The sequence below is a fragment of the Anoplophora glabripennis genome, unplaced genomic scaffold, assembly GCF_000390285.2.
Source record: "Anoplophora glabripennis isolate ALB-LARVAE unplaced genomic scaffold, Agla_2.0 scaffold214, whole genome shotgun sequence".
Classification (NCBI taxonomy): Eukaryota; Metazoa; Arthropoda; class Insecta; order Coleoptera; family Cerambycidae; genus Anoplophora; species Anoplophora glabripennis.
Window position 1 is genome coordinate 549,929 of NW_019416375.1, and position 11,897 is coordinate 561,825.

At 29.9% G+C, this 11,897-nt stretch overlaps 1 protein-coding gene across 2 annotated transcripts in view; it reads left to right on the forward strand.

Annotated features, from left to right (window-relative positions):
* LOC108906102 (rap1 GTPase-activating protein 1) overlaps positions 1-11,897 on the forward strand; it is a 502,314-nt gene that overhangs the window by 261,655 nt on the left and 228,762 nt on the right. The gene's annotated exons all lie outside the window — the stretch shown is intronic.

The following is an 11,897-nucleotide window of genomic DNA, read 5'->3' on the forward strand; positions in this document are numbered from 1 at the left end:
AGAATAGCGATATATTGCCGATGAACACTAACGTAGTTATTCCTGGGTAATGCTAAAAGTAGCGTTATCATTTAAAACATATAGTTGACTCAAAACAGATCTTGAAGTTTCTTTATTATTCATTTTTTCGATTTGTCAATTGTTTGTAAGTTATAGCTTGTGAAAGTTCAATATTTTTTATCTTTCTCTTTAAATAACTTATTGAATTCAAGTTCGATTAGTCTCTCATTTGGCACACCCACTAAGTAGATCAAGCTCTATTGGACCGGTCAGAAAAAAGTTTCATTATGCGTCGTTAGAGAAAACTTTGCTTAGAACTCAAAATTTGTTTTGTTCATAACCTTTTTCTGTTGCTAAACATCACAGTAATTTAAACATTATTGAAAAGAGAAACAATATCAGAAAAAATTATGTACTCTTTATACAAGCCGATAAATGTAACCGTTCAGCAGGATATCGCTAATAAAATGTTATTAAACAAAAAATTTTTGATAATTCCTTCTTTACCTAATTAATCAAGTTGCCATGCTTCAAGTCATGAGTAATATTAGTGTTACGAATTGTAACAAAAACTGGTTAAAGCAGGTATAAGTTAGATTTTTTCACCATATTATCATTATTAAAATATTGTAAAATTTGGTTTATTGTTCCTCAAAATTCTATGACGTCCATTATGTCTAGTTTTAAGTAAATTTTTTGAAATACGGCCTGTTTCATTGAAAACTTTATTAATATACAGTACATTACCCCAACTTACTCGTTTGTCTGGGTGCCTAGTATGTATTAAATTCTATTGCAGCATTTCTTCGTACAATTTCTATTTTGTCTGTTATGGTATATTTTCCATGGTTATTAACACGCTAAGTTAAACCTTATTGCACACTAATTTGTCACTTTTGACAGTTAGGTAACTATATCATTTTTTTGTTTTGCTTCATGGACAACTTGATATCAACAATAAATTAATGGAAAAAAAGTAAAGACCTGTGAATTATTGATTTGGCTACGAAATCGTTATTATATAAAATTTTTTGATAAAATTTGGTATTGGCCCGTTTTGGGGGGTCCTGAATCCAGTGGCCTAAATATATTTTTTCTCAAAAAATTCCTAATATGAAATATTAGAATTTTACTCCTAAAAGCGGACGTAGTACGCCTTGAATTTTGTGATTTGTGAGATCACTCTCATTTTCCTTCACAAAGCACACTTCATCAAGCTCTACATCTTAAAAAAAATCCGGTTAAAATGGCACTAAAAACTAATTGATGATTTTTACACAGCTTATAAATACTTTGTAATTTACTGTTAATATACGCAGTGTCCATTTCATAATCTACGGTAATAGATAAACAAATATTGCTTCACTGATGTAACTTAATCCTTTTTCAGTGGGACATATAAATTATTAGGTATATCATTTATAAGATTAAAAAAAATAATTGGACTCCTATTAAAATAAATATTTTAAGTAATTTATTCCTTTAATATTTTTACAGTGACAAAATTGGAGTAATAGATACTGTTTCAATATTTTAAAAAGATATTTTGTAAATACATCAAATTTTTAATTGAAAGAAAACAAATTTCTTATATTTCTCGACTCAAAATCTCAGCCCAAGTAAAAAAAGTACTTGTATTATCTCTAATAAAATTTCCATATCTGTTGAAATATGTATGTATTTCTTATCTTTGGGCCATTTTATATGTAATATTTTATATTAAAATAACGTTATTTTTACTGTTCCACTGTTTTGCAATTTAAATATCTTATTAATCTACTACTGCATATTTTAAAGATGCCATTAAAATATATTATCTACAGTATTTTTTCATTATTAAATGTTAATGTTAGCGAATATGTTTAGAAAATTAATGATGCCACATTTTGAAGGTTGCATAAATTGTTTGTTCTTGAACTATACAAAAATTATGTGAAATCGATTAAGTCGGATAAGATGTTTTTTCTAGTCAAATAACGTCCAAAAATTAATATTCCAAATAATGTTCGAGCTTAGAGAAGGTACTTTATTAATCATTCGAACTTTATTTTAAGTGTTTTGAATTATTCAACATTTAATTGACCTATTTTTTTTAACAATTTCGCTATCGTCGAAATAGAAGCAGGTAATTAAAATTCCTTTCGTTCGTTAAATTTTAATCATTATTGATATGGTACTCAATCATCGTTGTACTGTCAGTACTAAAACCATCAGGTTTTGTCGGAAAATGAATCTTTAATAAATTAAGCATTATAGTTATCGGAAATAAATCGGTCAGTCTGTTTTCGTTTCCAGAAATGAAAAATTGTGTTGGTCTCGATTTAGTCAACTGAGGATGTTTCGAATTCGACAGTATTTCTACCAAAATCTTTGAAGAAACATAAGTCTGATGATATTATTTATTATGGTACAACGCATTATCCTCAGTTTAATATTACTCTCTTTGAAGGTTCTCCTAGGAGCAGTATTATTCTGTCTAATTTGAAACTGCCTATAATTTTTTGGAATTACTAAATTTATTTTCTAACAGTTTACCATATTTCGTTGAACACTATTTGTTTATTAAAATACTGTTAACTATTTACGGAAAGAGATAGATAGTAGGAGGATAGTGGCTTCAAATGCATGCGAGCATTTTACTGCGACATAAACAATTGTTTTAATACTTACTTAAATATTACCGAAGTATTACTCAAACAGAGTATTACTTAAACTTGCATACACCTGCGGTTTCCCCCTCGGTGGCTACATTCCATCACGTTATATAAATAAGACGATTTGATGTGTTATCTGTTATCATACCTTTATTTTTGAACCTATATATTAATATCTCGTGAAACCAAACTTTATTAATCACTTTTATCGGCTGATATTTGTCAAATTAATATGAAATTCTTTATTGATTCGTTTGATTAAAATTCATCATCAAAGTATCATTTATTTATAGATTATTGTTTAGAAATGGGATTCTCGCACATTATTTGTATTACGTTTGAATGTGTACACCTATTTGTCCAGTGGTTGTCCATTGTACCTACATATGTGGATCATTATTCATTAGTGTGAGAAAGTAAAATAACTCCCTTATTATTCTTAATACTGAAAAAAACTTTATATACAAGTTGTACAGAATCAAAAAACCTAAAGGACAGAATTAATTTGAAATACACAGGGCGATGAGTAAAAACAGGACACGCCAAATATTACATTTTTTAAATGGAACACCCTATATATTTTTAAACATGGATTTCTGAGAAAATTCTATACATGGTAATATGGATTTTAACAGTTTTAACAGTTTAACATTTTAGTGCGGTGTTGCCAAGTTATGTAGAAAATTCTTCGAATTTTGGAAAAAACATGACCTCGAAGAAGTATTAATAATACTAATACTTGGAGCAAAAATATTTTACAGTTATAGGCAAATGTTAGGCAAAGACTCCTATATTAGTTAATATCGATACAGGGCATTTTTTATAATACGATCATTTTAAGAAAGTTCAAACTTGATTTTCTAAAATTTTTCGAACGGAACACCACTTTATTGTTCTATTTTATTCAAATATCAGTCCACTTCAACTTTTATTAAGTATGTTCTACACCTAAAGTTGTTAGTATTTAAGATATATCAACATTTCTGGAAAAAACTAATTTTTATTATTTTCGGTCGCACGAAATGGCTTTGAAAAAACTGTCACATTCTGTCAACTTGTCAGTTCATAATTTATCATTCCATTTTGAGTTAATTTTATTAGTTAATATTTATTTGTGATATTCTATGAAATAATAAAAATTAAGTTTTTTCAGAACTGTTGTTATATCTTAAGAACTAACAATTTTAAATATAGAACATGCTTAATAAAAGTTGAAGAGGACCGGTATGTGAATAAAATAGAACAATTAAATACAAGGTGTTCCATTTTATAAAAAACGATATTATCTATATAGGAGCCTTTGTCTAATATTTGCCTATAACTCTGTCAAATTATTTTGTTCCAAAGTGTTAGTAGCTGAAAGTTAATACAACTTCTTCAAGGTCATGTTTTTTCAAAAGTTCGAAGAATTCTCTACATAACTTGGCAACCCCGCATTAAAATGATAAACTGTTTATATTGCCATATATAGAATTTTCTCGGAAATCCATATGTGTAAAAATATACAGGGTGTTCCATTTAAAAAATATAATAATTGGCGTGTTCCGTTTTTACTCATCACCCTGTATGTATCAAATTAATTTTGTAGTTTAGGTTTCTTGATTCTGTATAACTTTTAACTTTTATATTTTTTTCTCTATTATGAATAACAAGGGAGTTATTTTACTTTCTCACACTAATGGTCCATCCTATATGTAGGTACAATGGACAACAACTGGACAAATAGGTGTACACCTTCAAACGTAATACAAGTAATGTATATATAGTGTGTTCAAATTTAATTTAGACTGGAACGTGCTTGTAAAAGGTGATTTAACTGCTCGATTTCAATGAATTTTTTTATACATTCATGGCAAGCTAATTTTTTCCAATTAATTTTTCTATAAATCCAGCGATTCTTTTATCGAAAATCGCAACATAGAATTATTCCATATTCTCTAAAACTCAAAAATCAAAATTTTTTGAAATTATTGTAATCAGTGACAATAAAAATATGTTCAAACTATGTGACGCTTTGTAACAAATTCTAACTTGATTCAACCATTCAGTCTTCAGTGTATACATAGTGTGATATATTTGACCTAGTGACCACGCATTATCATTGAATTTCTTAGGAAAAAAGTTATGAAACCATAAAAATGTGTGAGACAAAAAACACCATTTGGTGACGAAACGTTGTCTCCTATGCGCTTTACGCATTGGTTTGCCTAATCGAAAAAATGTACTATAAACACTCACATTACTATATTTCTCAGAAACTGTCTGCAACAAAAGAAGAAAGGGTCACCAATCTGTCTTTTCCCTTCAGGTTTAATGTAAGTTTTCAAGTCGTCGTTCATACGAAGAGTACAATTCAAAAATTCAAGTTGACTGTTCTACATCTACCTGCCCTTCAAGTGTCTGTGGTGCGTTTGGACTTTTAAGAATTTGTATTGCAAAAATAATTTTTATTTCAAAGGCTTTGATGCTTTTAAAAATAGAAATATTGTACAGAAAAATAACATTATGTAATTTACTGTTTTTTTTTCTTGTTAGTTGGTTTTTAATTAATAAATTATAATTCAAATCTGTACAACCCTGGTATTTAACTTGCATATTATAATAATTATTAAGGCCCTTTTTTTGGCATTAAAACCAGGTAGTGCACCACCTCTTGTCAATAAATAATAATAAATAAATGCCTGCTAACTAAAAGTTAGTACCCTCTTCACAGCCTGTTTTATGCTACTTCGATTGCTGGCGATTTCTGCGTTATTGCACTGATTGACAAGAATTGCAAACTATTTCCTGCAAAAATGTACATGTATTGCGGTTAGCCCCTCTATTTTCAATTTTTTTTTCACTGTTCCATTAGGATTAATAACTTGGCACTATTATTATTATGTTGCACTATTATACATCAGAAATTATTGTGCGCTTGTAAGTCGTAAAACTTTATTACGGCGTGTTACTTTTTTTGTTTTATGTACCAGTTTTCTTTTTCCTAATAACTATTCCATTCACCTCTTGTAAATAAGTGAGTATCTCTCACGTATCTATTTTTAAATGGTGCGCCTGTCATTAAATGCACTTCCGCAGCGACGTCGGTGCCGTTAAAAAGGAAAACAACCCGATATTAATTAGGTGACAAATTTTGACGCTCTCACTCTCGGGTCTTCTCAAAACTAACATCTACGCGAACGCTAAAGTCGGCCACACACCGAAAGCTGTGCCACGCCAAACTGGATGGAATTTCCTTATACATTTTCATGATGAAGTCTGGGGCTAAGCGGCAATCAAACTTTGTTTCGATTGCATATTAATGTATTAATAAATTATCCGTCTTATTCGTGTTTGTGGAAAATATATTGAATACAAGTATCAAGAATTTAAAGAAAATAGCAAAAATGCAAAATGGATATAAGTGACTATCAGTCATCAAAATTTATTGTAAGTACACCCTTAGCGCTGGACGGGGCCTTTACCCGCAGAGTAGTTCTTAGACACTATTATTTTAATTATTTCCTTGCAAGGCACAAGCACGGCACAACTTTCAGTGTTTTACTGGCTTAAATTATCTTCCAGCAGGGCACAGTAGATGGTAGATGATCGTGTCAAAGCTGTCGTAAACTTGGCACAGTATGGCATTTTCGTGTGTGGCTGGCTTAAGAGTGTGTGACGGTTTTAATTGGCTGCAGCAAATAGAAATGGAAATATCTTATTTGATGTATATATTATAAATATTTAAATACAAATCTTGGACGTCGCGTTACTCGCACGCTTTGGCACGGGTCAATAGCCTGGTTAGAACTGAAGTGGAAGTGAACTCCTTGGTAAAAATACTTACACATTTATAAATTGCATTTACGAGAAAAAACTACCATGATTTTACAGTTATAACACAGCATATACTTACATATATAAACCAGCAAATTCACTGCGTTGAAGGCACTTGAAACTTTTTCAGCTGTTTCGGTGTCCTTGGATAGAAAAGCGGCGATCAGGACCGTAATAAGAATTTTTTATTTGTGTGTTGTCGTGATGGATATGTAATTTAAAAATAGTAAAATTATTAATTTAAGCAATTGATGATAGTTTTATTTTATGTATGAAGATAGGAATTATTACGCAATAGGTATAGTCTTTCCGATCTCAATTGAAGAACCAAGAGGTTGGCAGTATGTACCAGGTTCGGTCGCTGACGCAGCACTCGGAAATATTTGAAAAACTTGTTCACATATTTATTTAGCCATACCCATATAGATGTCTGGTTGCCCAGTTGAAGAATGAGCGTCCGGGCAAACGCGGCACAAACACAGCCGCACTGGGCGACCTGGCCATAAATTCAGTTGTCAATAAATGGCCTAGCAGTGTAGTGCAGCAATGCGGAATTGGGTGTGATTCAGGTAATTTTAATTTATTATAGGCACGAAATTTACTATCAATATAGTTTGAGGCCATAAATAATTCAAATATGTTGTTGGTCAAATCAACATATAATAGAAGTTTTCTACACATTATATACAAATTATTATAATTTTTTACCTTTAGCAGAAAACTTTTTTAGAGACGCCTATGAAACTCATTAAATTTTATTGCTAGGCGTTTTTATACATGTTCAACTGACTTCGAAACACATTGTGTAAACGTTTAGAACATATTACTTTAAAAATGATTTACCTTCTGTCAACTTTTCTTAAAGTTGCTGAATTTCGAAGAACATTTTAGAAACGTTTATATAAATTTTTTTCCCTTTAACGAAAATAATCAATTGTTAGGTACTAATTGTACCTCTTTTCCCTGTAGGTGCGTAAGCTCATTCAGAAGCAGAAACGGAGACGATATCAAAAGGTCATATTTTTCTAATGCACATCTCCTTAAAGAACAAAAATAGTTCTCATGAACATAATTGATAAAATATTTCACATCCCAGATAGTCAATTGCCATCTTAAGTTTCTATTTTTTTCAAAATTGAATTTTTTCTTTTTACTCCAAATTGACAATTGGTATTTTTTTGTTCGAAATCAACAGATCATTCAGTTATGCAATCGTTTTCCTTAAGACGTCTAACCAACTATGCCTTGGTAAATGGTTTCAAATTGCCGTTAAAGAAAATTTTGAAGATGATTTTTATTGCTTCCTGTACCCTTTAGACTTTAACACCTGTTTTTGAACAGTTATTTTTTAAGTAAAAGTAAGTTGGCTATTTAAATGTTTTACCTGAGGAATTTGTAATTATTGTAGTACCACTATTTTCTAGGACATCTATGCATTTCTCGAAATAATCTCTACCTAAGCAATGTTTGCAAGTTTTTATGATTTCTAACTGTATTTATAATATTCAAAACGTCAAATTCTTATTTTTGCATTATTTCCTCTTTAGAGATTTCCTTAAAAAGTGTTTCCAGAAAAAAATGTGTTAATAAAACCTTCAAATTTGTTTATTTTAACTGGTTATCGTTTATTTTTACATGTATCTCTAATTTAACAGTTTGTGTATAATGTGTCCTTTAATTAAATTCATATTATTATATCAGTGATAATGACAAACAGAATGATAACTTTTTCTAGTGGTATAAGGTCAATGTTGTTTACATTTTCATAATAGAAATTAGGTAACTGTGTATAAATTCTTGGGAAAACAGAATCTATATACTTAACATATAACAATAAATGAATTTTTGAAATTTATATTCATAAAAACTTGAGAAATATTGTTTCACACTAGTATTTATTTTGTGTATTGAAAAAATAATTATTTACATTATCAGTGTGAATTTTGTTATTAGACAAACAGTTTTAGCCGCGGGACATAAGCGTACGCATTATTTATTAAAAAGTAACAAATTAAATTGTCTATAATACACCACCATATACAGGGTGTGCCATTTAACATTCCCGCTGCCAATATCTCCGAAATGAAGAAATTTATTTGAATTCCGGAAATTGGGATTGTTAGGTCCCTCGAATAGTTTCAAATTGTAGTTAGAATTGTTAGTTCAAATCTTTTTGTATAGATGGCGTGGCGATACTAAAAAATTTTCGTTCCGTGGAAAGTGAAAATACAGTCCATCTGAAAGATCGTTAAATTTTGAGTAATTTTTGTCATATAAAGTTTTCCCCTATATTTACTTGATTTCGAGATATGTCGACTTCGATATGCAATCTATGATATAACAGGAAAATCTATTATTTTATATAAATCACAACTGAAAAAATATTCTTTTAAAATATTATTATAATGGCTTTATTCACGTCAAGTAACTAACAATCATTAAATTATAAAATAAACGAATGACCAACTACAGAAAAAAAATTCTACAATGGCAAATCTTATAAGACGCAGAGACGAACCATATTTTATCAAATGTTATTAAAAAATGCAGTCATAGGTGGCTCATGTCATTTGTTTAAAATAAAACAATGACAGATGACACATATTAGTTTTCCAATAATTACAGTTTTATCAGCTTGCGTCTTTCAATTTAACTATATTAGTTATATGATTTACTATTGTACAATTTTTTTTCTGTAGTTGATTTGTTTTTTTTTACAATTTATTGTTTGTTAGTTAGTATGTAGTGTGAATAAAGTTATTATAACAATATTTTAAAAGAATATTTTCTCTTGGTGTGATTTAGATAAAATAATAGATTTTCCTACTATATCAACATTGCATATTGAAGTCGACATATCTCGAAAACAAGTAAATATAAGGAATAACTTTATATTACAAAAATTACTCAAAATTTAACGATCTTTCAGACGAACTATATTTCCACTATCCAGGGAACAACAAAATTTTTAGTATCGCCACGCCGTCTGTACAGAAAGATTTGAACTAACAAATCTAACTACAATTTGAAGCTATTCGAGAGACCCAACAACCCCACTTTCCAGAATTAAAATAAATTTCTTCATTTCGGAGATATTGGCAGCGGGAGTGTTAAATGGCACACCCTGTATACCAACGGATAGGAATTAATAACGCAACATCCGCACGATAAAGTACTAAGGTGATGTGAACGTGAAAAGCATTCTGAAGTAGCGGCTCACGCATGCCTCGGTTGACTCGCTTGGTACGCCATTGAATTGCGGCTCTCTCTGACAGCCTTAATAATAAATTATTTAAAAATGTTTGAAAATCTTAAATAAATAATCCCTTACGCTAAAAGGATCATTCAACGAAATGATTATTGCATCTTATCAAAACTGTATAGGATAAAAAAGAACTGCATTTAGGATATTTTGATGTTTCAGTAAAAATAAATCTCGGATAAAGACATTAAGGAATTTAAGACTGTTGTTGCTTGCATAGCATTAAACTTATTACTTCTTAAAAATAAACCTGAATTCAATCTAACATTTTAGAGGATGCACATTACGCTGCGACATTTATAAAACGCTTGGAATTCTGGACTATTTTTACTTTCGTGCTATTTAAAATTTATCACGCGTTAACATCTCCAGTTTCATGCCCGTTGAAAAATGTTGTTCAAGAGAGCCACAAAATTTCTGGAGTTGTTATTAAATACTCTAAGTGTATGTTGACGTGAGAATTTAACAGGCGTTTGATACTATTTTTAAAATTGTTGACAATGATGTGACGCCTATAAATTATTTATTGAAAGCCGAGTTGAAAACTGAAAACATCTTAAAATTAAAAAATATTGCATTCCTTGATTCTCTTTCACCGAAAAATTAAATCCTTTAGTTTGGTTGAATATTACATTGTTTTTAAGAAAAAATAATAATTATATTTAGAATTAAGAATCCATTTATGAAAGCAAAGAAGGGGCAAAAAGTACTCTGTATTGTTACACTCAAATATACTCATTGTTGTACATCTTGTGTGTGCCATAGTTTTGAATTAAATTAAATTCTCTTATAACATTGCTTCAAGATCAAGAGCTTTAAAATTCCAAACACTATTTTATTCAATCACTTAAATATGCATAATACGTTAACAGAACAAAAATTGGTTTAGTACGAACACAAGAAAATAAAATATCTACAAAAGAAGGAAACGTGTTCTAATAAATTTTTCCGTAATTTTTTAATATTAACAGTCATAAAGATGTCTTGGTCTACTAGATTCTTACTGCTGTTTTAGCCAAGGATTTAAGAAAGTAAATTTAATTCCAACGAGCTGGTTTTTGCTTGCATTGTGCGGTCAGATGTTTAGTCAGTTGAATTTGAATTTTTTTTGGTTTTAACAGAGACGAGTTAATAGGACAGTTTAGTTGCCATGATTCATGATTCTTTGAAATATTTAGGTATTTGTAGTTAAACCTACATTATTTTTGTATAGAATAAATTGGGGAAATATGAGTCATTGTGATATTATTTAGGTATTACTTTTATTTAGATTATTATTAAATTCAAAGCAAACACCAGTGATAAATCCAGTGACTACAATTGTTCGGATGAATGTACTTATTTTTAATTTGCGAATTTATTCAAGAATTAACATGAAGTCGCTTCTTGAAGGAAATTGGACAAGTGTAATGCACCAAATCTGCTGTCAAATAACTGCATGAATTTATTTATGAAGTTTTTCACAAATTAGAATGTTCGTAAATAGCAACTTGTTCAAGCCCTTTCAGCTCAAACCCTTACAAAAATAAGGACTGAAAGAAAATTTAACTTATTTGATTTTATAGCCCTTGAAAAAAACTACAAAATGGTTTTTTGAAGGGCTTGATAGCATAAAAAAAACTAAGCGAGTTATGGGTAAAAAACCAATCACATATTTTTGCAGATATCAGAACACGTATACATATTGAAGCATTGATCAATACACATTATAGCTATACAGGGTGATTCAGTACTTATCCAAAAAAAAATTCTGGATGTACAGGGGACCCTTACAAATACAATTTTGTAAAGAAAAAATCAAAAAGGTCAGTTCGAAATTGATTTAAAAATACACTTCTGCACGGCACTGGAAACTGGTCCACTGTAAAACCTGACCTCGCACAATGCGACCGGTATGGCGGCGTGATAAAAACGGACAAAAACTTTCGCAAGGAAAGAAATATGTAAATAGAATTTTATCGCACCTATTTTATATCGGCAAATTCAAATGCTTTTGCCTTTATTAATTATTAATCAAATTAATTTGTGTTTTTAAATAATAAAATCATTTGACATACCCGATGCTGCAACAGCAATTGTTCAAAATTTTATCCACTCACGTGTAAACACATTTGGGTCCGTCTTACTCACTTTCTACGAACTAACACAAATGATGTCTTGCTTCA